At 44.3% G+C, this 25052-nt stretch overlaps 1 protein-coding gene across 3 annotated transcripts in view; it reads left to right on the top strand.

The window, feature by feature from the left end:
- Window positions 1–25052, top strand: part of EBF1 (EBF transcription factor 1) — a 276429-nt gene that overhangs the window by 20159 nt on the left and 231218 nt on the right. The gene's annotated exons all lie outside the window — the stretch shown is intronic.

The following is a 25052-nucleotide window of genomic DNA, read 5'->3' as shown; positions in this document are numbered from 1 at the left end:
GTGCATCTCCCTGCGTTATTGTCCGAGTTAATGTCTGCTGTATGAAGGTTAAAGCGTCTTTCGTGCCAGTGAATCTGCTTTGTGAAGGAAGGTGAAGAGGGTTGGATGTGTCGGGTGGCACACGCAGAGAGGGGGGGGCCCATGAGTATGGCAGAGCTTTGCCTGCCATTGTGGTCATCCAACTCCCTGCTTTACTGTTCTTGTTTGAATTTGGTAGGAAAGTGCATGTATTGGAAGCTTATAGCAGATGTTTTGATTAGCTATAATAAGTAATCCTGAGACTGTTTATATCTCAGAAGGTATCTCTATCTATTTTAACTAGGCATATTTTCATCTTCCCTGAGCATTAGGCAGTACCAGGGAAGGTGGAGGGGGGAAAAAAACCCCACAGTGAAATCTGTGTAGTGATGTGTTTTATAAGCATGCTGCAGAGTTGAGCACTATAAACATGGTGTTAGAGTGGCATTTTGAGCAACATGAAAGCTACAAAATTCACATGAATTTTTCATTGTACTGGAAAGTGAGATGTTAAGATGCTAACGGCAGGTTTACAGAAATATTTTGTTTAACTATCTAGTATGCAAAACTGCTACTTGCAAATAATTGTAAATTACAAAAGCCAGAGTTGCTGTCTCTTACGTGCTTCCTGCAAAATGAGGAAAAGTTGCAGGAGAAAACCAGATTTAGCTTCCTAGCAGCGATCAGTTGACCAGTTTTTATGTAAATTGATGCCAAAAGGTACCAAGTCTGAAGACTATTTTTAAAATGCAAGCTGAACATAATGTAAAGGTGACCACACAAACTCTGCCTCCCCACGCTTGGCTCGTGAACGGGTTAAGCTTTTAAGTTCTTCACTTGGTTTTAAATTGTGACTTTGATACAGAAGGTTGATATGACTGTGGTTTGAATAACATTTGATTTTGACCTGTTCCTGTGGGTTGCAATGGTATAAGAAATTTGACTCAGCAGTACTGTAATTAGCCCTCCCCGTGTTTTTGAAACCGGATTGTGTTACCTGGATTGCATTAGTGTGGCTTCTATTGTTGCCGCTTCGCATCTGTCCCAGTAGGGTACTTAAAGCCTTTTCTTGGCTGGGGCTAGTTCAGACAATTTAGGCCAAATAAGTATGTGCTTTATACAGTTAGTGGCTCTAGTGATGTTTCATGTGACATTTATCCTATTCATTTTTTCCCCCCCTCTTTTGGTTTGGAAAGGATGAAGTGATCTATATGAAGCCTCTTTACCTTAAAACGAGTCCTTTAAAACTGTTCTATCGTTAAAATGCCTGCACAAGCCAGAACGTATGTTTAGTTGTACTCCATTGTCACTTCTCCATGCACACAATTTTAGACTATTATGTCAATTGATATGCAAAACCATATTTAGCTATTTTTATTTGCATGTGAGCTTAGAGAGTTCATTTACTATTTGGGCTAAAGCCCTCCCGCGTGCCTTACGCCCTGGTAAAGTCTTGCCTATGGATTTAATCTAACTCTTGCATCAAATCCTGCGAATCTGCAGACTCTGACCTAACATAGAATTTAATGTAGAATCCATCCATGGGATTTTTGACATATGTACTTAGATGGAAGTGCTATCTTCTCCTTACATGCTGAAGTACTGTTTTGGATGGATTAATTCTCTTTGATGAGGCTGGAGAAACTTGGGATAGAGAGAGCTCTGTCTTCACGGTGGTTCAGTGAACTTGGTGAAGAGATTGCTTGGCAGCTTCAAAGTTCTATGTGTTGTGTTCTTTTTCAATTAAAAGATATCTATCAGAAGTAAATAGCAAAATTTTTATTTAATCAGAGAAAAAGTCTGTAGTTGCATTTGAAACAGGGGAGGGCTTTGTAAAATTGCTTTATACTTTACTATAGCATAGGCAGATACAGTAGTGAAAGAGGCCTAGAGAAATTTATACTCCTAGAGCGATCTAAATCCTCTCTGAAGAACAAAATAAATCTATTATGCAGTCATTTCGAGGAAGTTTCTTGGAAACCTGTGTGTGTCTGAATCATCCTCTTAGCATAGCCTGTATATTTTATCGCTAATCCAGTTACATGTGCCGAGATGAAGATCTGATGAACAGGAACTCATTTTAAAAGGGGTATTATTGTCACACTACAAACGCACAATTCCTCCTACAAGTGCAGCGGCAGGGCTGTATTGTAATCACACTGAAAGAAAACACAGGGCACTTCCTGTTATTAAATTAAATTTCAGATTGATTTAACTTTCAAATTGTAACTCATATTTGAATTTAAAAGGTTTGCAATAAAATTCCTGCGAAGAAATTGAATAAATTGTAGTTTTATTACCACTCTGGATATCCTGATGTCCTAACCTTTTTCCTTACAGTTATCTTAGTTCAATAAATAAAACCTCATTAGACTATTCCCATTTCAACGAGTTTATTAAATTTTACAGGAGTAATTAGCATAAGCTGTGCTAATTTTTCTGGAAGACTAATGAGAGAGCTTCCTAATTAGGTTTGCTTTGTAAGAATCAGAAAAGATGATAATGACAAAAGTTTCATAGGGGAGAAATTGGGGCTTTATGGTATTCCTTGGTTCAGGAAACAGGCTTCTCTCTTGGCGTTCTGTTCCAAGCTTTTAAACCCAATTTACCATTGTCAGGACCGATATTTAACGGTGTCACCCATGCCTGCTGGGGCTTCTTTACCTTTTATGGCTGCATCCAGTAAACAGGAGCCCTACAGACTGATAAAATAGGAATAACCGCTGCAATCCCAAATATAGTGGCAGAAGAATCTCAGCATCTGGGATCAATACCATATACCTCCAGTCTGTGACACTGCGTGGAAAAACGGCTGACATCGGCCTGCTTGGTAATTGCTGGTTCATCCCAAATCTTGCTTCTCCCCAGAGCACTCCAGCAGGCTGATGGCACTGACCTGAAATCGGCTTTGCTGAGATTTGCCAATACAGATGAGACCTACTTAGGAAATCTCACCGCCATCTATCTTTTGGATAGGTAAACTTCAGCTGCCGTGTAAGTCGAGGGGCTTTGTGCTGGAGCTCCCCGTGGGTGAGATGGTGTGCCCTTCGGTGGCAGTTCAGCACAGGGATGGCCAGGGTCTCTCCTAGCCCTTGTCTGGCAGTATGTTGAAGTTTTTCATGTGCTGCTTTGGGTGTAATCTTTGAGGAACGAGGCCTCCTTTGGCTCTGAATGCAGCTTATGCATTTCCAGCGCAATCAGAGCTCTTGTCCGTGGAGCCAGGTGTGAGGACTTGTGGATTGGAGGCTGTAATGTTTTTTTATGCTTTGTTATCGAATGACACGAAGGCACATTTTAATTCACGACCTGCTACCAGTGTCTGAAAGGCCTGCGTGCTTTCGGCACCTGCTGCAGGGGATGCTCAGCTGGGCTCTTTGCAGTCAGTCCCCAGCGCTCCCAGCTGCTGAGGCGATGGAGGGAGCCAACTTACCTACATATGTTTTTGAAATCTTTCAGCCTTTAACGTGAAAAGTTTTATGTTTGTGGGTAGAATTTCACCGTGCAATGACGTGAAAAGAGGCGTGAATGACTTTCAACGTCTTTGTTTTACTGCTTTACAAGTCATCACGTAGTGGATTGTATTTTACAGGCCTGGTCATCTTTTCATCCTAAACACCAGGCAGGTGGAAAAATGACACGGAGGACTGTATCACACTTACTGCATCCTCCCCACTTGTTAGGCAGATGTGGCGATTGATGCCTTTTGCAGTTGCTTTCCATGCCTGTAGAGAGGGTGATGGAAGCGCAGGTGAGCTGGCTGAACAGGCCAGCTTCGAGAGGTGCTGGTGAAAAGATGAGGTGGGTTTAGCTTGGGAAGGAGCTGCTGAGGATTGCTTTGCTGTAGGGGATGTGATCAGTGCCGTAGCTGATCCTCAGCCAGAATACAGGGACATGGTTCTTGTCGTAGCGCTGGTGTCACAGCAAAGTGGCAGAAGATGCAAGTGTTTTGGCAAAGGTTCCTTTGCAGGAGTCCTATTTCCTGCCCTGTCCTGGTCATATCCTTGGTCCCCCCTGCCACAGGTGCTACCTGACCCTGTCTGTGTGCAGTCAGGGGAAGGTGTGTGAGCTGGTGTCCTGCTCCTTCCTTGCCCATGCTGGGGACAGAGCTGCAGGAGGCAGCAAGTCCCAACCATGCTGGGTCCTTAGGTGGGTTTTACACACAGGAAGAGCCAGAGGGCAGGCATGGTGCTCTCTGAGAGATCTCAAGTCATAGATGAGAAATGTTCCTGAGCCTGAATATTTGGCTGTTCTCTTGAGTCTTGTCCTGGAAAGTGCCCACTTCGTTTTTGTGCCCCTTCCAGAGCCAGATGGCAGTTGTTGATCCAGGAGGGAAGGAGTCCGAGGAACAGAAATGTGTCCCAGCCTATCTTTTAAGGCTGTGCTGCCTAAACCCTCCTGGCCTCTAAGCAGGGCTGTCAGATGAGCAGAAGTTGGCCTTGAGCATTTTGTGCAAGCTCCTGCTGCCTGTGAACCCATACATTTCTGAGAAAGGAAGGACTGAGGCACATATCCTCAAGGATTTGGTTGTGATTGATGCAGCTGAGAAGCATTACCAAAAACATTTCCCACATGACTTTGGAAAGCAAAAAACGTTTTGAACTGTTATGAGATAAATGGGAGCCTCTGATCAGTAGATGCTTCTCACACAGAGATTCAGACATAAATACTTGCCCTTCTACCAGCGCTCCTCATGCATGTGGTGTCAGTCTTTCTGGTGATGAAAACACTACAGCTGGGGGTAACTCTGCAAGGATTCTTGCGAAAAACTCTCTTGGTTTCAGCTTATTGGGGTTGGCACATAGCTCCACTGCTTCGAAATTCATTTATTTTGCTCTTGGGGGTGAATGAACTTGGTCAGAGCCAAACCAGCTTCTGCTTATTGATTGTTTGATTTCTCTCCCCTTCGCCTCCAAGTATAAACATTTTGTATAATCTCAAAAGTATTATGCAAAACCTTAATTTGGTCTCAGCTTCATTCAGGAGGTTTGTGATTTTTCTCAGCAAACCTGTTCTGAGTTTTCAGTTTGTTATAAAACCCCAAACCAGGCAAGTTTTGTGTGGTTTTGGGTTTCACTGAAAACATTTCACACTAATAGTTACTTGCTTCACTCACTGATGCTTTTTGAATCTGCGGTGGGCTTTATTTCGCTGTGATCTTATGCCTGGTTATTACCATTTACCATCATAGTGATGGCTCCTGTCTCAAAGAAGGCTCATTGTGCTAGATGCTGTGTAGTCTCCAGGTAGGGAGATGATCCCATTCCTGAAGAGAAGCAGTTCTCCTGGTGCAGTCTGAAAATTGAGATTGAGATTTTTCCATGGAGAATAAAAACCAGACTTGTATTGAATGTCCTGGACATGAGGGAAACTGAAGACCAGTCTATTCGATTTCCTTTGGCATTTGACTGTCATCTTTACTGCTCAGTCTTTTGGGCCTTGGCCAGTTGTTCTTGGTCCAGAAAAGTGACTTGAGTGTAGACATAGGATGTGCTGCTGGATCTGCTGCCCCACATTCCCAAGGTCACCATGTCTGTGTCCATATAGCACTGTTCTGCCTAGGGTGGATGGTGAGCCTGAGGTGATGAGCTCTCCACCCACTGCTTTCAGAGCTGCAGCTTCTGACAGGCCATTAAGTCCCTTGGGCTCTTTCTGAAAATCTCAGTCTTGGTCAGCAAGGGTTAACAGTTTTAGCACTGGTTTGTCTAAGTCCTTGAAGCCCATCCTGACGACCCCATGGGTTGGTTTGTGCAGAGGAGCACCCTGAGGTCTAGTGGAGACCTTGTGGATTACTCTGCTGCTCCACTCAGATACAGGATTTGGGCATCTGAGGTTAGAGGTGCTTTAAAAAGTTTGTCTGCCTCTGTGCAGTGACCTCCTGCGGCATCAGGAAAGCTCCAAGCGCTCCGGGCTGGTCCCAAGAGGAGCCTAGGACCTGGCAAGGCAGATCCATCCCTTTTTTTTCTGGTCACAAAACTTCAAATGTGCTATTCATACCTATTGATTTCTTAATATGAACTCCTACTTCAAAGCATGTCCTGCAGCAGGGAGGATGTGCTCAGCACAGTGGGCTACCTGGCTCCATGCAGCTCAGTGCCAGTTCCTCTCTTTTTCAAGAGTGTGATTTTTTTTTTGGGGGGGGAAGTAGGGGTGGGAAATACTGGCTTTTGCTCACATGCATATATATGTACACAGAGCTTCTAGTGTGGATATATTTCCCATCCCATCTTAACACCTGATTTAGTTCCATATCTACTGTCACAGTGGGAATGTGCACGTGAATAAGAGCGATAGCAAAATGTATTTGCAAAGATCATCCTCAGTTTTAATGCAGAGTAGCTAAAATTGTCTGAACATGAAAAATGTGTGTTAGCTCTAGTGTTTGTTGGGTAACAACATAACCCAAGACTTATTCTGCAGAAGCTGAGCTGTATGAGTAGTTTTCTTCCTGTGAGTAGTCATAAATGTTTGCACGTTCCAGCCACCAAAATCTATTCTTACAAGTAATTGGCCACATCTACAAAAATAACTATGCTAAATGAAAATTCACTTCTGCCTGCTGGAAGTATTTAGGTTTAATACAACATCTAACTAATAAAGTTAAAAGAGAGTAAGAAACAATTGTAGGTTTCTGAGTAAATCACAACTGAAATAACTTTCTAGAAATGGATTTGAATACTGTCCTGGGAGAGGAGTGAGCCTCTGTATTAAGTAGTGGTAAATACTGGTATGAATTTTTCTCTTTCCCTGTAGCATCATGTTATTTTTTTTTCTGTAACAGTTATGGAAAAGTACAGAAAAGCCTTACAAAGTTCCCAGTGTGTCACATTAACAACTTTGCATAGGTAGTTTGTGATCAGAATATATTACTGTATCAAACAAGTGTTTACTTTTTTTGCTAAGGACAGTATTTTAGAGATCTGTTTTTAAAGCAGAACAAACAATTTTCTACCCACTTTTTAAAAATAGTGTTTGGAAATAGGAAACATGAAAACAGATTTTTTTAGTGCTGTTAATATGTAAATAATATGAAATTAGTTATTGAAGGGCTTTATTTCAAGTCACTGAAATTATATACTGGACAGCAGTAAGGTAACCTAGCTATAGAGGCTTTCGCTGCAATCACTGAAATGCCGTGAACAGTACTGTTTTGTCTTTGGTTTCTTGCTGCCTCTGAAGGCATAGGCAGATGAAGATAACTTTTAAAAGAGCTATTTCTCCAATTACAAGCTTTTGTCCAAGCACAGAGAAAGATTTTTTAGACTAACAGCATTCATTATAACAAAATCAAATTCCCTTCATCTGACAAGAAGCTGAGTTTGGCAATAGCTTGGGATTTTTTAGGCGGAGGCACAGCAGAAACTGCCCTCCTGTTTTTCCCCGCAGCGGTGAGCCGGCCAGGCCTGCAAGGTGGGGACCCAAATTTGGGGAGGGGAGTGAGGTTTCCCACACGGTGGGAGCAGAGTGGCCACCAGTACACTTGGGGATGCAGATGAGGTGTGGGTTGCCCTTCCCAGCAGTGCTGGGGGCTGAGAGAGCATCGTCCCCATTGCCACACTCGTTGGGCCTGGCCTAGGCCTGTGCAGATCCAACCAGATTTGGATCTCTGTGGTTTTGTAACGATGCGGTAACGTCCAACGTGGCATTCCACAACTATGCCATCTTGCTAACCGGCCGAGGCACAATACTTCAGTAATGTAATATAAAAAGTAATGGTGTTAGCTAACACATCCTTAATAAGATATTGTCCGCTGCTCTGCCATATGCTACCGAGCAGGCTTTCCCTCTGCGGGGCTTTTGAGTTCTCTCAATAAGATTATTTCAAATACTCTAATCCTGAATCATTGACATGAATACAAAAGCCTAGTGACATCTAATAGATGCCTCTTAGCTTTGCTTTTCCTCTTGTTCCTTTCCTTTTTCTTCTCTTTTTACCTGACAAAAAGCTTACAGACACTTGGGCTCTGTCTCTCAGTACCAGCATGTGGGTCCCCTCATGAAATATAAAGGAGGAAAAAGGGCTGACATAGGGCTGATAAGCCACAGAGCAAAGGACCATAGATTAAAAGTAAATGCCAGTAAATCCTACCCTGTACACTCAGTTGTTCTTTTATTGTTTTCTTTAACTCTTCCAGTGCCACGCCGGGCTGGAAAGAGATGAAAAATGGGGTTAAAGAAAAAGGCGACGCTACAATGCCATAGTGCCAGGGTCCTAAGGGTTTGCTGCACACTTGGATTTTCTCAGCTCTCCTCTCACCTTGACTTTCTAATCACAGTTGCAAACTGTTTCAGCTAATCGCATCATTCAATTAGCTGAATGTTTAGATCATTTTTTTTTTCCCCCAAAGATTAATTAAAAAAAACAAAGAGACAGCCCCCAAGTGACACAACTGTCACCCTGGAGAGGACACATTTTATGTAACATAAGTGCTAGAAAGAATTGGTGTCCCACGGTGAGTGTCTATCAATAAAAAGGAAGGACCTTCCTCTTGTTAGTCTCGTCCCAATGACTGCCAGAGACAAAAGAAATCATTTTCTGTCGTCTTCTTTTGGACTTTGCCAAACTGTTCATTTGTTGATTCCAAGATGTGACTTTGGAAAAAGTTATTAGCACAGGATACAGCCAATACCTACAATGGCTTAAAAGGAAGCTGTTTAAAACGCAATAATTATCCTTAATTTTCTGCGTGATTTTGCTGGGAGGCTCTCAGGCTTTCCTGACCAGGATGACAATCCGCTTCCACCCAGCTGAGTCGGGTCTTCTCTGTAATCTCCCTGAACATAATCTTTCAGCTGGATTTTTTTGGCATCTGCACCGCTACATAACCATTGGCTGACTTCCCAGATGTTAAGTCGCTTTGATAAGTGGATGTTAAAAACCACTTTACCTAGTTCAGATTTTGTAGAAGGATGAAACAAGAAGAGGAGAAATGTATTCTGTGTTCATGATAAAGTTTTGTGCTCTCGGAGAAGAAGGGAATTAGCCACACTCAGAGCTATTAGGATCTGATGGTAGCATCTCCTCCAGTCCGCTCTACAATGCTTGCACAGTCCCTCATAAGCCGCGATTCAGCTGCAGATAGGAGCACACCCCAGGGCATGTCTTGCTGGGGGTTATGCAGGCAGGAGAAGGAAAAGATGTCTTTTGTCATAACTGTCCTGCAGCTATGATCAGGATTTAGCCCTTCAAAAACTAAAATGAAGGAGCCCTGCTGTGTTACAAAGGAGTTCTCTGTGTAATCCTGGACTCTTCTGGGGTCTAGAGCAGAATTTGTTTCTCAAGACGGGGTTTATGTGCTAAAAGCAGCTCTGTAAAACTTGTTTTTTTTCTTATCTTTGGGTCTTGGTTTCCTGTTGGAGCCGTGGTCTGATGTTTCTGGGCTCCGCTGGGCTGCTGGGCTTTGAGCACTGCGGAGTGAGGGATGTACAGAGGCTCAGCGAGACAGTCCCTACCCTAAGGAGCTGTTTAGGCAAGACAGTCCCTAGGCTACATCTGCCTGGTTTTTTTTCCGTTGTTTCGGTTTTTTTTTAAAAGCATAGTGAGTTCCATAATAGCTCTGGCATTCTGAAAAATGGCATAAACTGTACCGTGGTGTAGGAGGAAAAACTTCTCGCTAAAGCCCATTATGCACACACAAATTGTCGTCTGTTGTGTACTGCGTGGCAGGAGAGAGGAACTTTTCTTTTTTTTTCCTGAAGGATTGCCCCGCTGTGACAATGGTAACTTAATTTGTCAGAAATTACAAGAACATTAATACATCATGTCCTAATGCATCATTAGTGCATTAATACTTTCAAAGTCATCGGAGTTTTTCTAATAAATGCCTTCAAAGTTGTCTGGGCATTCATAAATTTGAGTTTTCAGCATTATAATTGTAATTGAGACACCTATTTTCCCTGATTAATTCTTTGGAGTGTGTATGTAACAGTCAGCCTTGTTGACATTCGCAGCCATCTGCACTTGAAAGAATAACACGTTGTTAGTTAATATTTGTGTTATTGTAAAGTGGCATGGTTTGGGGAAAAAAAAATACCCACCAAAAAGAAAAATAGACACCGTTCTCAGGGAAACAAAAGAGAATTTTGGGAATGCTTTTTGCCATGGTAACCCAGTTATCGCTCATTAATCTGTCACACATGAAACAAGTTCCAGACTACAACACACTTAAACAAGGCAGCATTCCCAAAGGGGTTCGCCCCCTCGGCTGCTCTACCTCTTACCTGCAGCAGCCTCACAGCCGGGCTCTGCGCAGCGTGGGAAGGGTTAACGATCGCAGAAAATCCCATCATGTGCCTGGTCGGCTCTGAAAGAGGGGGACCCTCTCCCCACTTGGGCCGCCTGGCCCTGCCACCACAAGAGCAGCTCCGAGGAGCTTGGGGAGCCAGCCCCGATGGGCGCTGTGGCTCTGGCTTCAGGGGCCGCTGGTATCTCCAGAAGGAAGGAAGTTTTTTTCCTTCATTTCCAAGATAAGGTGTCATTCATGAGAGCCGCGTGCTGAACTAATCAGGTTAATTGAGAGGCCCTGAATAGCTCTCATTGAGCGGATCCCTCCTTCCTGCTCAAGGCAGATAGTGCAGACGGAGAGATTACAAGTGCTTTAAACTCTTTCTCTCCATCTCTAAATTTCACACCGATTTCAGGATGAGGAAGGTCAGAGTAGACGTGTGACTCGGGGGTTGTACAACTTGGCTTCGCTGGGAACAAGGCGTTGTGGGGTTATTTTTTAACCTCTATTTTTTAATCATCATCATGACGATTATTTTTCAGTTCAGCCAGAGCCTCAGAGCTCTCCTGATGCCAGGGGACACCCTGCTGATTTACACCAGCTGGAGTGGTGTAAATTACTCCACTGTTTTGGAAAGATGTAGAGGACTAACCCAGTCACGTGGCTGGCTCTAGATTGACCTGCTCCCGAGTGTTGCTGATATTAAAATTATTTCAGACCTAACTCGTGGCAGGGCTGCAGGAAACATTAATTTTAAAAATATGTTTTCAGTGTTTGAAGCAGATAGCTGTTGGTTTTATTGCTTTTGTGGTATCATTTCCCTTTAAACCCTTCTAATCGAAGTGGCTGTACGTAATTTTATTCAAGTTCACCAGAATGCAAAAGCGTTTCCCTCTGGATGCTCTTGCCAAATTAGGGACATCCAGGCTCCTAAACTCACTCTAATCTTCCTACTCACCACAGTCTATTACATTTTCTTTGCAAATATTGTAACTATTAGAGTGCAGGAGAGAGAATTTTCAGGAAAACAGATTTCCCAAAAGTAGCGTCCTCCTCCCCTATCCTGCAAGCCAAACTGGTCGCTGAGTTCAATTTAAACACGAGCATTATTGGTCCCCCTCCTCCCCCTGTCTTCTTTTCCTTGGAAGTTTCAGGAATGACTTTAATTATCTCTACAATCAAATTCTCACTGCTGTCCCTGTGAAAGCGTGTAGTCATGGATTGCTGGGATTATTTTCTTTAGCACTTGGGGATAGAGAAACTGGTTGTTTGGAAATGAGAACCAGCTGGGTTCTCAGAGCTGGAGTTTGGAGGGAGCCACAAACCCGGCGCTGAGCAGAGCCGTGAGCTCAGGCCCCGAACCACCGGCGCTTGGTTTGCCACATGTGATTATGCCATACTGGGGCTGAGTTTTGTTTATCTCATTAATATGCACCTTCAGGGTGGCTGCTGCCAGAGCTTGCTCTAACTCCTCACAAAACTTTATGGAAGCGGAGGAGTACCCCGGCAGCCCCATTCCCGAGCTTCACCTGCCTAAAGCATAGAAAATAAATTAACCCCTTGGATTCTCAATCACCTTATATCAGACACGTGTTCTGCAGATGACAGGTGAGTATGTGAAAAGAGATTAAATGCAACAAAAGAAAGTGCAGAGATAACTTCTGTTATCTCACATCTTTTGTTGCCCTAGAAGACAAGCTGCGGGGGTGACGTTCTTCCTTTCTTTCCAGCTTGGAGAAATTAGTTATTTGTCATACTTTATTAATCTGTTTTAGTGCCAAATTCAACTTGAAATTAGGACCATACGTCTCTAGTCAGAAATTATATGATCTATGCTTTTAGCTGAGTATTTTGTTATAGGGAAAGGTGCAGAATTCTTCTTCATTTAGTTATGAGGACATAAATTTGGTGATATTCCACTAGATTTAAGGCAGCTGCTCCAGATTTCTATCTTTTTAAGAGGGAGAAGGGTTCATTCTTTAAAATACAAGGATTTTGTTTTTACAGCTTATTTATATTTTGCAATATCTCTGGCACTCGTGCACACTTGCACACAGCCCGTGTTTCACTGCAAGCTGATGTCAGGGCAGCTTACATTTGAAACTGGGGCTTTTTCACTTTTGAAATGCAGCAGTGATTAAATCACTAGCTTAGGTGAAAAGTCTAGAAAAGAAGTCTTCCTTTATTTAAAGAAGTTCATAGCAAAGAAAATGATTGATTGCTGAGCTTTGAACAGCTACTTTTATATGATTTGATTTCTTGAACGCCTGAAATGTAACGACTTTGACTCTATCAATATCCCCCTTAGCACAACCGAACCATTTTTTGAAAGGTGAAACCATTTAGCTCTGAACATGCTTAGACCATACCATGACCTAAATACTCTCACATATCACACACATTGTTGTAGAGGTTTTAGGCTGAAACCAATATTCTGCAGCTACCACTTCCCCTAACATTTGGGAGGCTTTCCACTTCTGCATGTTTTCTTCTGCTGATACATTTATTGGGTGTTTCGATGAATCCTCTCACCCGTGTGTACACATTCCCACACGCATCCTCTGGTTTTGTATTCTTGTTTTGTTGTTTAGTTGGGTTTGTTTTTTTTTTTTTTTAATCTGGATTTTCCAATTTTATTTTTCCTAACAAATAACTGCTGCATTTCCAGTCACTCAAATTTGGACAGAATTTTACTTCCTGTTTCAAAGGTCAAGGAAAGCTGACCTCAACAGCAGTGTTGAGGCTGCTGAATTATTCATATCATTGACTTTGTGTCAGCTTCCACATTTGTGCAGAGGGATGTTTTATTCATTTATCTCATTTAGGGACCTGCTCTGCACCTGTTTCTACCATTAAGTACCCTGTAATTTGCATTTGATGCTAATTTAGTTTCATATCAGCCTGGTCCCCCCTTGTTAATTTAATTTTCTAAGACCCTTTTCATTACAGTAGAAATGTTTCCCTCTTTAAAGCAAACATCTATACAAGTAATTGTATAAACTGCCTTTTAAATAATATCTTTTAGAAGATTCCATCGTTTAATTCCTTAATTCCTATAATTAGCCATGGTTTGATTAATGTTTCAAAGGGTTAAATTAAAATGCAGAATTACTCAAATGCGTACTTGAATAATTTTCTCTCTGCTGATAACAGTTTCTGCATTGCTGCTTTTATTCTACTCGTGATTCTGAATATTACATGTACTAACAAGCACTAATTTTCCTTATGTAGTGATTTTCCTCTGCTAAGCCATCACTGGTTTTAACATCCAATTGTTGGGAGCTCCGTATTGCCAGTGGGATACTTAATTTTTTTCCCTCCTATCAGTTGTAAACAGAGAAGGAGAAATGCTGTGACCGAGGTGCTGCTCTAGCTTTCTTTCCAGATTGTTAGAAACTTAAAGAGATCCTCTGTTTTGCCAACAACCGTCACTGCTGTGTTCTCACAAGCAGCGTGATTAGTGCCAATCGCTACAGGGGATCATTTGGAAGTATTCACAACCATCATGGATTTGTTTGTGTAGGTGAAAATTTACATATGCTGTGATCCTACAGGGTAAAATGCTCTGTGACTGTCACCTCCAAGCACATTCATGCATTTGCAGAGCAAGAATACGGCAGTGGGGTAAATAAAAGACCAGAGGGGCTACAGCAGGAAATCCAAGTCCCTTCACTCCCTCGCGGGTTTATTTAGAGCAAGGTTGGGTAATTGCAGCTGGGGGGTGGGTGCTGTGCTCCCATCTGCCCGTGTGTTGGGGCTGGGGGATGGAGACCCCCTCTCCTCCTTCCCCAGCCAGGGAGGTTAAAATGTAAAGGGTGACTCTGGGCTTTCAGAGGTAAGAACACTGATTGCTCAGTGGGTGTCAGAGAGGGGGAGATTGGTGGAAATATGGGGCTGGGAGCAGTGGGCAGCTGGGTTTCATTACCCCAGCAAAACAGCACATGATAATTCCTCCCTGTTTACAGTGATGGGGGTGGGATAAGGGCATCTGCCTCACAGGACTAAACCCCTAAATCCTTCTGTGCCCTCTTGGGGAAAGGAGAGTTTTGGCACTTGGCTCTGCTTTGACACTTTGGTGAGGATCTCCTGGTTGAGGCTCCGAGCCAGTGCCAACCCACTGCTGTGGTGCAGTACATGGCAGGAAGGATGTGAGTCCAGCAGACAGAGTCAGCTTTGCGTTTGCTCTTGGTTTGCCCCACCAGAAGGTGACACTCCTCCAAGTCCCTCTGAAGTCATGATGTTGTTGGGGAGAGAAGCCAGCAGGTTTGGGCTAAAAAGGAGGCATTTTTGCTCTTCTGCTTTCAGGTGGAGCCTTAGGGGCTCCTGCTGCAAACAGTACCCAGGGCTGCACCTAGGGCCAGGTTTGGCTGTGATGGTCCCAAAAGTGTGTTTTATGTTAACATCATGTGAATACTCAGCCGAGCCTGAAACTTGGGCTCTGGAGCTGCTAATAGCATGAGGATTTAATAGCCAAATTTTGGGTTAAAACAAAACCTCTGGTTTTGTGTTGCTGTTAAGATGTTTTACTTTTACTCTTTTTGGTCACAAAGATGTCTTGCAGGCTCTGTTTGTTTTGGGAGAGCCCATGAATGCAGGTATCAGGGGTCCTGGTTCTGGGAGCACCAGGGATGGCTGACAGTCTGTCATGAACCTGAGTACCTGCAAACATCACCTCTCCAAGCAGCCCTCAAATTCAGATATTCATAGTTTCTCCTCCTTATTTTTATCATATACTCACAACATCAGCCTCAGAGCTGGGCATTTCCTGAGTATTAATGACCAGCTGGGGTTAATGGCCCTTGCTTGTGCCTTGAGCCATCAGCTCCTCCCGACTGGTCATTAATTCCCAGGAAAAGCCCTCTGTGGAGGTCATTATTGCTTAATTATCTCCATACACTTTAATGCCAGTTTTGACAATGTACAGTCTCATACTTTGAGTTATAGGTACTTTATAATTCATTAAATAGCTTATCATTAAAACTGCAGATGATCTTGATTATTATTTATTAATGTTTTCCCTTTGATTTTTTTTTTTAAGCTGATGCTCTCTTTCTGTAGTCAGGAGGGGACAAAGGTACAAGGAGCATGGCTCTGACTCTGAAAACCTTCATGGGTTGGCCCTTCCTGTCTGGAGGGGTCTCACAGACTCTGAGAGATCACGAAGGCTTCTGCTAGCAGAGCCCAGATCTCAGCTCTGAGCTCAGCTTGCTCAGCCCTTAAGGGCCAGCACAAAGGGCCGTCTCCACTGGAGCTCCCTGGACCAGCCCCACACTCTGGAAGTGCTGGCAGGATCTGACTCTCAGTTTTTGACTGTTCTTGCCTCACTTTCCTCCTCCCCTTGAACCTGGGGTTTGCTCTGGGAGTCCTTTCTCACCTTGGCGAGTTGTTCATATGGTGAGCTCTCTTGAGGTTCACCACTTGGCCCTTTCTCCAGCAGCATCAGGTTGGTGATGTGTTTTAGTGCAGTCGAGTGCTGTGGAAAATAAATGGGACAGGCTTAAGCCAAGTAGAGAGTCTTTAATTTGTATTGTTTATAAGATCTTTTAATAAGCGCACCTCTTTCTCCTGGGAGAAGTGTGTCTTTCTGTCACTCAGGTGTCTCCCTGCGTGGCCTGACAGAGCTGCAGCTGCTGCAGGACCAGAGGCAGAGTGCTGCCTCTGTGTGTGTGTGCTGGGAAGGGTCCCACATGCAGCCCAGCCCAGAGGGCTCTGCGCTGGGCTCCTCATTGAAATCATGAGCCATACAAATGGCCAGAGGAGCACTGACATGTCATGGTGTCCCCCCTCAGGTAATGCTGACTTTGGAGGAATTTACTGTCTTATTTGCCCTAAATGGATCAATCCTGCAACCTTGTCCAGTTCTCAATTTTCCACTTTTTCCCCCCCAAGCTTTACAGGTCAAATACCTAGATAACAGAATGCTAAACCTTTATGTCTGTGTTTCCTCTGAGGTTTGAATGTGCAAGAGACCCAGTCAGCTCCAAGGAGGGCTGTGACCTCGCTTAGAGGAGCCCTCCCAGGCCAGCTTGTAGGCAACGATGCTGCCCTGGGCTCAGGGGAGATTGCTGTGGCAGGAGAACCCCATTAGCCAGAAAAGCCGTTACGATGTTTGCTTCCCCATCCTCAGTCATTATTTGTTCTTCTGTTGCTCTCCCCTGACAGTGTCAAGTTGTTCAGGCAATAATAATGATACAGATTTGGAGCTGTTTTCTCCATTACCTGTGCCTCTTGGTTTTATGCTTGCTGGAGGAAAAGTTGTGTGTGGATGTGAAAATACTGGCCCCATTGAGCCGTGCCATCGCCTTCAGAGGAGGCCAAGATTTCACTCACCCTATTTGCTTTTCTACCTCTGGGCTGTGTTTGTTTACAAAACCTTCTTCTGAACTGCTGGAAACCGCCCAACCGATCTGCTTCCCAGTCCTGGTTTGCTCTGGCCTTCTCCAGAAACCAGTCCAATTTGATTAAAATCATCGTGTCATTTGAAAGCAGGGAAACAAACAAACCCAAAGCCTCGTGCAAAGTTTGAAAGTAGCACGTTGGCTGCAGAGAGGGAAAAAAAACCCAAATCCAGGCTCAATGAGCCTCCTGTTACCAGCGTCAGGGAAGCCCAACGGCCTGACGCTGACCAAGAGAGGTACACGAAGTAGAAAACAGAGGGCGAGGGAGCAATGTGATTTATTTATTACTTATTTATTTAAGGGCCTAAAAGATTTGTAGTAAAGCTAATTTAGGAGCACGCTCCAGTCTAAATTCCTGAGGTGAGGATTTAAGGAGAAGGGCAGTGGAGCTGGGCACATGCTGCCGGTTGATGTTTCAGCCCCCGCTCTGGGTGGTGGCATTGTTGGTAGCCCGTGAGTCCACCCTACGAATCGCTCGGTGTGAGCCCGGGCCGTGGGGTGGGTGATGCCGTTTTACCCTGACATCGCGGGGCGGGAGAGGCGGTGACCCCCAGCCCACGTGTGCGGAGCAGGCCAACGGGACCCGGCTGGTCCTGCCCCGGGGCTGCTACCCCCTCCTTTCCCTGCTACCCCCTCATTTCCCTGTTCCTCTTCTGCTCTTTTCTTTTTCTCATACCTTTTTCTCGTTTTCTCTCCTCTCCTCTCCTCTCCTCTCCTCTCCTCTCCTCTCCTCTCCTCTCCTCACTGTGCTTTGTGGCACTCTTTGGGAATGGTTTTGGGTTTTGTTTTTTCCCCCCCGCCACAGTATATTCTGGATCTTCCTTTTGGATCATCATCTCTGCAAATGTGAAAATATGGAAAGACTGTGAAGTGTGATGAATGCACAGAGCCTTTTCTCTTTCTGAATATCTATATAATTACTGTTAAGCCAAACGAAAAAGCCTCAGACTTAGAGACCACTAAAGTTACCTTTGGTAAGAGAAAAACTGAACTCACTACTTAAAAAAAAAGAGAAAGAAAGAAAAGATGACCAGTTCTGTGTCATAGACTGTAAAACCATACACGATATTTCGCTAGGGAAAAGCAGGGCCATTCAGGTTTGTCACTATATGGAATATAAAATTAGCTTTATTTACATTTATTTCTTTTCCCCTTCTTTGCAGAGAGCAAATTTAGCTATTAAAACTCACGATGTGTTTGTTTTTCAAAATGAATAAATAGCATGAATAAAGAAAGCATCGAGGGGGGAGTAGATGTGATGTGCAGTGATGATGTTGCCTTTTTTTTTTGAGTTTTAATTTCAGGGTGGGAGCACTGGAGCTGTGTTGGATGGGAAATGTATTCATGCAATGAAAGGCTGCATTTGAATGCAGCTCTTTTTTTTGTTTACATTTTCAGCAAAACCAAGATGACACAGCTGGGCATGTTCAAAGCGAAATAAAAATAGGAATGAATAAATAAATAGTAGTAAAGAATAGTAGTAAATAAAAATGAAATGAAGTGAGCGGCGTGCTGAGCCTGGCGGAAGGCGGCCTCCGCCTGCCCCAGCGGCGTTGGGCTGGGAAGGTGGTGGGAGCTGGCGGCTGGGGAAGGAGCTGGGGGTGGTTGGGTGGTGTGGGGAAGCTGAGGGAAGAGGCTGGTGGGGCAGGAGTGGAGCTTGGCTCCTCTGCTGCAAGCTCTTCCTCCTGCGCTGCAGCTCGATGGCTTTGACCTGCCCAAGTAGCTCCGTGCTGCTGAGAGCAGAGTGTTGTTTTGGGGTGTAATGTTTAGTTGGAAAGGGGAAATTTGGCTGCCTGTGCCAAACACCGTGTAGAAAACTCTTGCCTACAGGCAGAAGAGGAGAGAGTGGGAAAACCAAGGTGGCTGCTGCGGGGCTGGGAGCTGTAAGAGAAGAGGCCGAGAGACCTGGAAGTGGCAGGCAGGCAGAGATAGATAGCAATTAGGATCAAGAAGCAGACTGGGAGATAAGGAGTCACTGAAGATTTACTGTATGTATATGGACAGAAAGAAAGAGTGAGTACATTGGGAGCAGAGAGGGAGGTGTGTACGCACAGTAAATCTCCAGTGATGCCATATCTCTGGCTGCTTCTGCATCCTAATTGCTATCTCCTTGGCTGCTGCTTTCTGGCCTCCAGCCACTTTTTCTCCATTTCCCTTCCGACAACACCACCTTCGTGAGCCAGGATTAGGTCCCCCGTATACTTACGGCTGGCAGGGTGCTGCTCTCTGGGCACGGGCTGGGGTGCTTTTCCTAAGCCTACTGTGATTTATGCTCTGCTTTCCGTGGCCTCCTGTGAACCCCAGGAAGAAGAGGAGCTGTAAATGCTGTGTGCTTGCTCTTTGTGCCAGGAGTTTTGGGGCACAGCTAGGTGACCTGCACAGCTCGACTGCGCTTGGGTGTTTTCCCTACCAATTGCAAGACCCCTTTGCACCATCTAACCAGGAATTAGGCAATTACGCTTGGTAATGGAGGAATTCAAGAGGTATTTTTGATCATCACCCCCGAGATGAAAGGCAGCACCGAGCTCCAGCTTGTGCTCTCCCCAACAACAGTGGTCTTTGCAGTCTCAGTGGAGCGTTGTCACTGCCATCACTCTTAAATTTACTTGCAGGATCGTGTTCTTCACCCAGAAACAACCAGGAAATGTCTGAGTCTTTGGGAAGAGCTTTTCTCTCCTTGTCAAAATTCCTAGCCATGTAGTTTCACACGTGATTTTCTTGGGTCAAATTCTATTTGCTTTAGCAATGTGAGTAGCCCCAAGAACCGTATCACGATGAGGATTTACTTCTTTAGGTCCTGTCAGACAGGAACAAATGCTTCTTTGAAGTGGAGTATCTTATTCTTTCATGCATCTTGGAGTATCTTATTCTTTCATGCATCTTAGAGATCATCTCCTGATTTGTTCAAACTCGTATTAGTATACCAGTAATGCTTAATTAGAGTAGTTTTATATCAAGTAAATATTTTCTTAAATGCATAATTGATTGTGTAGGGAAGGAAGAACTGCAGGAATGGAAATCATACATCATTTCATTATTAATGGCAATGTCTAAATAAAATGCAGACCTTGTCATATTTAATGGATGGCTGAGTCCATTCTGCTTTAAAACGCAAACTGCCTTTTTTTTTTTTAAAGGTGCCTGCATAATTTCAGCCAGTTTAGGTGGAATTTAATATTTCCATAACTGTGTTTGAGGGGTTTTAAGTTTGTAGGACCTGAACTAGGTTGTCTTGGAGCAAATCAGTAAGGAAATGGTCTTGGCATATGGTTGAAAGTTAATTTTATCTTAAAGACATTTTTTTTCCCCCGGTATAAATGAATTTAGGGATTTTCTTGCAAGCTATGTTCACATCAAAGTTTTGGTTTGTTGTTGTATATAAAATTGAAGCTGCTGGAGCTCTGCAGATGGCTCTGAAGCCAGGGTCCGTAATGTTACCAAAGGGCAAAATCTGGTTTATGTCCTTTTATCAACTGTGAGGGTTGATAAGTGATGCTGAGGTCTGAATGTGATACCTACAGCACAAGTCAGCCTGCTCTGGCCGTGCAGAGCCTGGACTCAGACAAAAGGGAGAAGAAGATGTGGTATACGAGCACCAATAGATTCAAGGATTGGAGGAAAGCAGGAGATGAGTTTTCAAATGAAGATAATCTGCTTCTTTCTCAGTCCCTCATCTTCTGGCTTCAGCTGGAGGCTGTGTTCGGTTTGCTGTACACATAGAAACCTTGAGAGGTTTCCTCTGCATGGCAGCCTGTATTGTAGAGCAAAAGCTTGTTCACTGGAGGAATGGTCTCCAATGCATTGAGCTGTGATAAAGGCATGGCTCTGTCTCCTGTGTGCAGTCTCATTGAGCTCCCATGCAGAAAGGTTTCCTAAAGTGGTTGCATGTTGGAGGAAGAACATTTTCTTGCTGCTCTTGTGATTTCTTTATGGACCAGATCCATCAGGGTGGCACTGGAAGTTCCTTTCAGCAGAGCTTTGGGCTTTGTCTCAATGCCTTGCAAAGCTAGAGAAACTTACCATATTGGTGTGAACAACCACATGTTCCCATGTACAGGTGCCAGACCTCACATGGGTGGATTTTCTTCTGGCAGGATCACTTGATCTGTATCATGGCAGTGCCAGGACAGGAATGATCAGTGTCTAAGTAACATGAGTGATGCAAACTGTCCTTACTTGGGACCTGTCTTTGCTGCCTGGAGTTCAGGTGACTCCCAGTACCACATACAACTCCTGACAATGATGATGGGAGGCCTGGAAGAGGATGGCAGGTTGACTGCAGGTGGAATGCAATGGTGAGAAGGAGAATGACTGAACTTGAAACATCTTGGCAGCCCTGGGCACAAGCTACAGCTGGTGCCTGCAAGAGGATGTCAGGGATTTTGTTCCCCAGTATTTGGCAGAGCTGTTTTGTCTTTCTTGCCCAGCACAGACCGCAGAGACCTTTAGATCTGAGCTGTGGAGAACTCCTGCTCTTCTCATCTCTAAGTCTTTAAAATATTGCAAATAGTTCAGTTGTTTTAAAGCTTTAAACTCAAGCCTTTGATGTTGCTTTTAGGAAGTTAAATAATAAAGCACAGTGTTCTCCAAACGAGAGCTTTTGTCAGAAAACCTTGCTTTACAATGAAAAGAAGGAAAACATAAATAAATGATACTCAAATATTTATAAAGGCATTCAGCAGATCAAAATGTTTCATTCTGCCTTTATATTGTTACTTCAAGTCTCCCCGTCTGAGGCTATTTTTTTGTTTCAGCCATATAATGTAGAATATATTTTGCTTCTAATGTCATTAATTAGGAGTGTTTTAGCAAGTCCTTTCTCATAGGGACATCAGTAGGGCATTCAAGGGATATGTATGTACATGCAGGAACGTTATATCCTTGGCTGTCAGTTTTGTGCCTTGCTGCTATGGCTAGTGGGGCTGAGCTCAAAGCAGCAGACATGAGGCTGCTTCAGTGATGATAGTAATTGTCCACAGGCTGATTGAAACCCGTCTTTGTGCATTTCTGTTTGGGCATTGCAAGTGTGAGAGGTGCCCATGCCCCTGCCATGCTGGCATGCCCTGCTGCCTCCTCCTGCCCAGGGAATATGGGATTCTCTCCTCCTGTCAGTGGTAAATCTCCATCTCCGCCTCCTCTCAACCCAACTGGCAGGAACTCATCCTGATCCCATTGCAGGGAGATCAGTGCCTTTCTGTCTGCTTTTCCCCCCCAAATCTTTTCAGCCCAATGAGGCACTCTGGTAGGAAAAGCTGCTCAGGACCCAAGGAAAGGGGAGTCTCTAGAGATAGAAGTTCTAGCAGCTCTTTATGAGTCACTTTTGTTTCCCCAAAGAAATAGTTGGCATCGCTTCTGCCAGTATCTGAGCTCCTTCAGGGTCCCTGTCTCTCCATGTACTGTAACTGCCAATCTGTAAGGTCTGGTCATGGTGTCACGGCCTGGAGGAAAATCCTTTCATTCTGTCAAGAGGATCTTGAGCAGGTCCTCGAAACTCTGTTACAATATCAATAGTTGCTGCTAAACAGGAGAGAGTAGTATTTTGGCACCCTGAGCCTGCGCTGGGGTTTCTACATGCAAAGTGTGCTTTGTTAAAACAGCAAAGTAATAAACCCAGTGTATTTTGATAGAAAAACAAGAGTCATTGTTCACATGTATAGTTTCCCTGGCTGGGAGCAGGGACTCAGAAAAGCGTCCTGTGGTTATCTCTGGGGACTTTGAAGAGATTTTCAGATGTGGCTCTCAGTCCATAGCATTCACTGCTTCCTGTGACACATGTGACCTCTCTCATTTCCCCCCCCCCCTTCTTCTTTAAATATAAATAAGGTTTATTTATTTATTTAAGTATTAGCCAAGTTCTGTATTGTAAGTTGGTAAAAATCACAATCAGTACTTGCCATTGAGCAATGTTAATTCCACTAAGGACTAAGCCTGAGTGAGTCGTAGCTTTTGTTCCTGGAAACTCAAGGATTCCTGGGATTCTCACAGGACAATGACATTATCTATTATTTTGTGGCTTTGATTTTAACATATTAATTTTCTGCTGCTTGTTGTTTAATCACCTGCAGTTCAAATGCAAGAACAGAAGAAATCTTGTTGTTAAGAGAGAGTTTGAAGTGGATTACCGAACTCTTGACAAACTCTGAAACCTGTTAAAGCACAAAGTTGTCTTACATTTGTACTTTGCTATTTTGATTTTCTTTGTGGATGATGTGAAAAGAGAAAATGTAAATTGATCTGAAGTCCTGGCAGGTGGAGAAAGGTGTTTTGACCCCTCTTACCCACGGTCAGAAAAAGTCCTAAGTTTCCAGAGCAACTCATCATTAGGGTGCTTGAATTTCTGATGTACGTAGCTTTGAGTTTTTTGGAGGATCCTGATTTCCACAGCAGAAATTTCATTCACACAGTCGATATTTCACACTTTGGCATCCAAAGCCACTGCACTCCAGAAAAGTGACTATTTGAGAGCTGCAGCAGCCACAGGCATCTCTGAGAAGCCCCAGTGGTTTGGTGAAAAGTCCCTCGTGCTGCAGGAACCCACCTGGACCGGTCTGGGCTGGTATCTGCTCCCCACTGTCCTTTGCAGTCAGTTAATTGAAGTGTTTGTTTCTCTCCCCGCTGGTGCCGCATCTCCTGCGGTGCTGTGATCAGAGGGTTGTGCGGAGTGTCCTCGGCAGGGCCTGTGATTAGGGATGCAGACTGAGGGACCTTGACAGGAAGGTGTTCTCAGCAGTAATCATGTTGTAACGATGCAAGTAAACCTGTTTCCTGACTTGTTCGTTCTGATGGGGCTGTAAGACTGCGGGGCTGCTCCGCAGCGCTTCCCACGTGCTTCCCGGCGTGAGCTCGTGATGAGATTTCACTCTGTGTTGGTTTCCGCCCCGGAGTTTTCATGGAAGGGGTCATCCGAGAACTTTCATTACAAAAATGATGATTCCTTGTGCTGTTATGTGGCTGTGACAGAACTTGCAGTGAGAGGAAAACTCCACCAGGCATAGTTATGTGTTCCTCAGGGGGTAGAGGCCCCCTGAGGGATGATGGAGAGGGTAGGAAGAAGAAAAGGGGTCACACCATGAGGTGACAGCAAAGCAGCATAGCCTGCTTGCTCCAAAGGGTGTGACGCTGTGCTGTCCTCATGGGACGTGCCCAGTCTGGTGCTCTCAGTGGGACCACACCACTGAGTGGCCTGTGGCCTGTGGAATTGCCTGTCAAGGTGAGGAGTTGAGGTTACTGATTTCTAAAGCAAGGAATGTACTTGTTTTACAGTTACTTTATCCCTGGTCTCAGGCTGCTTCTTTTAGTTGTCGATCATCAGGCAGCTGGTCCTGTAAGGGCATCTGCCTGCCTGGCACCCTGGGAGCTGCCTTAAGGATCTGCAAGGTGAGGGGCATGTCTGTGTGTCCATCCATGCAGTGCTGTGGGGATGTGCAATGGAGTGGTTTAGCCTGTTGTGCTTTGCAGTCACGAGCCACGTAACACCCTGGAGCCCCTGGCTTGCAGCAAGCTCTGTGTGGGCACAGTGGGGACTCGCCTGGCTAGTTCACATGGAGGCGGTGCGTGGGCAAGCGTCCATCTGTCCTGGGAGTGTTAGTCCATCCTGGGAGCATCCCTCCACCTCCTGAGTGCCTTGGGGAAGTGTTGCCTCTGTGTGTCCTCTCACATTACAGGGCCCTCTCTGTGGCTTCCTTGGCCTATTATAATACAAATAAATAATCATAACAAAAGCCCATGTGCCTCCTTGGGAAAATAACAGTTTTCACATGCAGATACTCAGGAAGTTAAAATTGGCAGCTCTGACTAGTCCTGCTGATTTGTCCACACATTTATTTTGATATGATGCTTAAATGGAATCAGCTTTCTGCTCTGGCACTCTCAAAATGCAGCTTTCCTACCCCCAGTCTCAGTATAAGAGGAGTGGAGATGGGAAATAAGGTCTGTTTCTAAATGAGTGGGAGAAGAATCAGGTATGTGACTCCTCTAATCCAGACAAGGCTGTCTCTTATTGTTTGGCAGTTCGACTATAGCTTCGGTACATGGGAAAAATCTCTCTTCCAATTACACAGCAGTTTTGTGGTGGCTGAGTGCTATAAATGGGAATGCTTTGCAGCCAAAGATATCTCATTCATAAATCCCACTGTTCCACTCTATAATTTTTCTCTTTTGGATAGATCAGTATTCTGTGGTCATATCAACCACAATCATGCAAGCAAAAATGAGTAGTTAAATATTGTGACAGTCCTATAAGTCTTCTTAAGGCGCTGTGCATAGCACAGTTATTCAAATGTGTCACTTGGTGCATGGAAAGGAATTGACCCTTTACTAATATTTCCAGTAAAAGCTCTTGATTAAAAAAAATAAAATGCTGAAGATATCTGGTCTGCTTGGAGAATATATCAATTTTAGTCTAAGAGCCAAT

This window comes from Colius striatus, chromosome 9 (genome assembly GCF_028858725.1).
Source record: "Colius striatus isolate bColStr4 chromosome 9, bColStr4.1.hap1, whole genome shotgun sequence".
Taxonomy (NCBI): Eukaryota; Metazoa; Chordata; class Aves; order Coliiformes; family Coliidae; genus Colius; species Colius striatus.
This window is presented reverse-complemented; position numbering and strand designations above follow the sequence as displayed.